The sequence below is a fragment of the Amphibalanus amphitrite genome, unplaced genomic scaffold (genome assembly GCF_019059575.1).
Source record: "Amphibalanus amphitrite isolate SeventyFive unplaced genomic scaffold, NRLGWU_Aamphi_draft 000590F_arrow, whole genome shotgun sequence".
Classification (NCBI taxonomy): domain Eukaryota; kingdom Metazoa; phylum Arthropoda; class Thecostraca; order Balanomorpha; family Balanidae; genus Amphibalanus; species Amphibalanus amphitrite.
This window is the reverse complement of record NW_024882084.1, coordinates 64,500-69,471: the sequence shown is the minus strand read 5'-3', so window position 1 is coordinate 69,471 and position 4,972 is coordinate 64,500. Positions and strand designations below refer to the sequence as shown.

The following is a 4,972-nucleotide window of genomic DNA, read 5'->3' as shown; positions in this document are numbered from 1 at the left end:
ACACGATTCTGGCAATAGAAATGTCGTGGCTTTTTGTATTTGAAAGTTATTGTCGAAAAACACTTTTCGTAAAAACAGCTATTTTTGGACTTTTTGCCCTCTGGAGGCCAAACCGTTGACCTGAGGTCAATATTGATAATGACCTTTTCAAAAGAAGAGTTCAAAAGCTATCGATTGCTCTTCCCTGCGTTATTCTAGCTACCATAGTTCCTGAGATAGCGGCATGTTTTCTGAAAAATATAATGACAATTGGCAAATTTTGACCTCTGATGACCTCTGGTGACCCCAATATTGCTCTAAGGTGAAAAATGACTGGGATACTTTCAAACGAACGCATTGAGAGCTATCGACTGCTTTTTACCGCGTCTTTCTAGCCCTCTTAGTTTTTGAGTTAGAGGTGGGTGGTAACATATGCCCCCCACTCACTAGGGCGAAGTTGGCTGAGACCGCCACTGGGGCGCGGGTTAAAGTTTCAGGGAATGAGGATGTTGACGCACAGTGTAAAAAATCAATTTCGCAAGGATAAACGCCTAACAACACGTCATTGCAACTTCATTGCAGCGCAAAATCTTGCATTGCTAGCGCCTAATACGCAACGGCTTTTGTTGTACAATGACCTAATCAGTGCCTTCAATCCAAGAAATTTGCTTTTGAACCCTGTTTTTGAAAATGGAAAAATAACTTTTAGCGTGGGGTAAATTGAACATAGTGTGAGAATTTCAATGAAGACAGGGATAGCTCCGAAAAAACAACGCTCCCAGTTTTTTTGCCAATATTTTCGACCCAAAGCAGTAGCAGATAAGTGATGCCAGTTTTAGAAAATTCACGTCTAATAGGTATCCGTCTAATGTCCGGCATTTTCGTTGATTTTCCGTCCAAAAATGTTAAATTCAACTATTTGTCCAAATATGTCCGAAAATTATGCAGCTATCAACACTCAAAACCGTCATTTATATTGGTTATCATGTAATTTTACCAGCCGAAAAGTGTTCATTATATTGAGAGCTTAACCCGCGCCCAGATGGGGTCTGCCGAGCAACGCGGTCTGATGGGGGGGGGGGGGGGGCATTTTGGCCCCCCCCCTCAGATCTCGAGAACCACGCAACATAGCGACAAGCGGTAAACGGTGTTGGATAGCCCCAGCGGGGAACTACCTTTTGACCCAATTTCATTGACCTCGGTCAAACCGATGACGTCACAGGTCAGGTCAAAGGTTGAATTTTCACCGTTTACAGGCATTTCAAGAAATGCGTTGTAAAATCGAGTAAAATGCATTTCATTGAAAATCATCGATGGAGAAATGTTCTTCAAACACATATTTTGCTATTTGAGGTCACTGATACCAGGTCAGGTCACAGAGATCAGGTCACTGGGGGGGTCACAATATGAAAGTGTCGTGTGATACATGTTTTATGGTTCATTTTACATGACAAATGCGATTATGTGGGTCAGACAGACTTTAGGGCCAGCGTAGGTCACGTTTTGGTCAAGGTCAGGTCAAGGTCAGGTCAAGGTCAGGTCAAGGTCAGGTCAAATTAGGTCAAATTTCAAAGTTGATATTTTTGCATAAAATAGGTATTGATTCGATGCAGCTCGTCACGGGGAGTTCAATGGTGGTCTCCGTTTTGCGCTACGAGGTCTAGAATTGCTAAAAATTGAGTTCAAAGATTTGACGTCATCAATTTTTAACAGTTTTTTCGCTATAACTTGGCAAAAAAAAGAGGTATCGATCTAAAATTTGGTATGTATATCGAAGAGCGCAGGGACTATCACATATATTCCGTTTTTTTCGAAATTCGAATTTTTTTTTGGATTTTTTAGAGTTTTTCTAAAAAAATCATTTTTTTTTATTTTTGGGGGTCAAAATCCCAAAGTTTCGAAAATCCGAGATAGCAGTTTTGTAGCGCCGTCTTTTCTCTACACAACCACATAAAGAACTTTAAAATTGCTTATTAACTGTAGAATTGGTGAGCGTTTCAAGATGTCATGTTTTTTGCTCATTTCTGCTCGAACATGACCTCAGTTTGACCTCAATAACTCCTGACCTAAGGTGACCTGTGACTTGAAATTTTGTGCGAAGGTGTCAAATTGATGCCCGGTAAGGTACCCAAAATTTGGCGGCGCTGCGCGCCGTCGTTTTCTCGCTATTTAAGAAAAACCACAGGGGGGGCAAAATGGCCCCCCCCCCCCATCAGGGCGCGGGTTAACCCGCGAGTTGCTGGGGGGGCGTTAAACGCCCCCACTTTTTTCGCCGGGCCATAGCATAAAAACGGCGCGCCGCAGGCGCGCCAAATTTTGGGGACCTGTAGGGAATCGTTTGAAGTTTATTGTGACAAAGTTTAAAAAAAAAATCGGTCGGAAAATTTTTGAGATATCGAGGTTTTAGTGACGTCATGATTTCTTAGTTTTCGACCAAAAACGGCATATGTTCAAAAAAATCATATAAAATCACAGAATAGACATACAGACATGCCGTAAACGCCATTAGACTACCAATACCATGAGCAATCAAATGGCTATCTTCGATTATTGATTATCGTTCCGCATTTTCCAAAATCTTGAACTGAATCTTGGCAATTTTTCGTGACTACTTCACGACCATGATACATGAATTTCTTTAATTGAACTTTTTGAGTCAAACACGTACACATATGATAAAATGAATGTCACCATCGTGTTCTACGCCCCAAATTACCTATAAAACATGTGTCACAGGCTGCGAATATCAGTTTTGATTTTCGGGGATATGTGCCTACCCGGTTGACCTGACCTTGACCCTGACCTATGCTTGACTGACCCCTATATGGAGCTGACACTCTTGTAGGCCTTATAAGATGGATTGTGCACCGTTTTGACAGAGTTTATGGCAAGAGGCGCCCATTGCGAAGTCCTGAAGTCCATGCTACTGAAAGCCCGATTTCAGGTGTTTGACCTGACCTTGACCCGACCTGTGACCTCAAAATTCAACTTTAAAGTACTCATCTGAAGCGTCTCGTCGCGCTCTTTCGTTTGCCGCCTCGTGCGTTTCGCTGCGCCTATTGGTTCTCGAGTTATTGGCTGGGGGCGTTTAACGCCCCCCCCCCCAGCAAACGGTGGGTGGCGAAATACCCCAGCAACTGCCGGGTTAATTAACAAGCTTTCCATTCGCCAATCAATGCTACGCACGATTACTTGATAAAAATGCTTAAGTGTGGCAGGCCATCGTCCAACGTTGTCCAGACTACTATACCTTTGTGCAATCAATTCCAAATTGGACGTTATAAAGAATCGGAACTCCGAATGTCCAGGTTCCGATTGGCACCACTATAACAGATAAAGTAAGGTTTTGTAGAGTTTTTATCGAACAGAGATGATAGACGATCTGTTAATTGAAGAGAGGCGAATTCTGTCAAATGACCGGTGTGCAGTGTGCAGATATTGATACTCTGCAACTCTTATTTTTGTTGTTGTGTTGATTTTTCAAATGATGGTATGTTTAGAATTGCTCTGCCTATTCGCTTATGGGTCAAACAACATCGGTGCTGGCGAGACTATCGTTTTTATGGCAGGTAAAGGCAGTATGTTCAAATTACCCCATGGTGGGGCAATTTGAACACACCGTGACTTGGTGGAGAAGTGATGCTATGCTATTCAAGGTATGCTCGGCTCGTCCAAAAATGAGGCTTGCATGGTGAAACCAAGTGACACATGCGCTACTGAAACAGTTTTTCTTCATCCAGGGTTGAGCTGGAATTTGGTACAACGGAGAAGACGTAAAAATATGTTCAAATTACCCCACACTACCCTATCTATCTATTTCAGACCCCCTGCCAGCATTGGCAGCACCGCCACCAGCACCGCCGGCCTCAGGACCAAGCCCACCACCAGCGGGCGTGAGTTCACCAGCGGAATCTGCTTATGATATACACATAATTTCCTGGGTCAATGACCTGTGTTCCGTTCCCCGTGTCCCGTCCCCGTGTATTTTTATATATAACGTCCTTCTTTGTGTTATATATGCTAACATAGACTACTCTATGTCAATAATGCAGTTGTCAGAATTACAGTAGCTAGTAGTAATAGTAATACAGTAGTGTATGGTGCTAATTAAAGTAAAACTAGTAACATACATATGACGTCATACATAAATCATCTGGAATGATCACCTGTCCATTTACTGTACCGGCAGGTTGACGGAGGCGGGTGTGCGGCTCTGGCGCAGCTGAGCCGTCGACCGCCGGAGCCAATCCGGCAGTCCGGCATTTCAGCTGCCGCACACTCGCCCGTCACAGGATCAGAGGCCTCCCAAGACAGGTTAGTTTCGGGAAGGTTTTTTTTTGGGGGGGAGAGGAATTGATGCTCTGGAATTACTTTTGTAGTTATACTTGACAACAAGCAAGCTGTTGATCATACCATTTCTCAATCATATCCAGGAATTTATATATCTAATGAAAACAATTATTTTAGCTATCTCATTTCAGGTGCAGCTGAGACGGCGAAGTTCACCACACCGCTCCTCGGGTGGTAATTAAAGGGACCCTCCCACCTTAACATTAGATTTGAGTTGAGATAGCCAAAATGGGGTCCCTGGCTCACAATTACCGGTTTCGGCACTCACAACATCGAGAAATGCCTTAAATCGGAAATATTGAATTTCAAAATTGCAGCATTTTGATTCAGAGGGGCTAATGCTTAGGAATACCCCTCTGAATGTGTGACGTCAGCGCAGATATCTAACGATTTTTAAATGTTTGACTAAAATGTTTTGTAGCACGCGGTGGTATATGCTATTTGCGCGCAGCATCTGCCGCAAACGCCGCACTTCTAAAATAAAGTCGCTAGAAACAGCGGAGATCCCAAAAAAGTAAACAAAAGTAAAAGTCTAATATCTTGAAAACCGGTGAATATTTTTTGGTGAAATTTGGTAGATATTCGTTTTCGCTCTTTCTGAACCGAGCGACATCACTTTCATGCCAATTCATAAACTTTTTTG

The 4,972-nt window shown here is 43.0% G+C and overlaps 1 long non-coding RNA gene across 1 annotated transcript; it reads left to right on the top strand.

Annotated features, from left to right (window-relative positions):
* The first annotated feature begins 3,801 nt into the window (after nucleotides 1-3,801).
* LOC122394415 lies at nucleotides 3,802-4,503 on the top strand. Its single transcript, XR_006258861.1, has 3 exons — nucleotides 3,802-3,872; nucleotides 4,169-4,293; nucleotides 4,461-4,503. It is a non-coding gene; the product is annotated as an uncharacterized LOC122394415 (long non-coding RNA).
* Nucleotides 4,504-4,972: the final 469 nt, after the last annotated feature.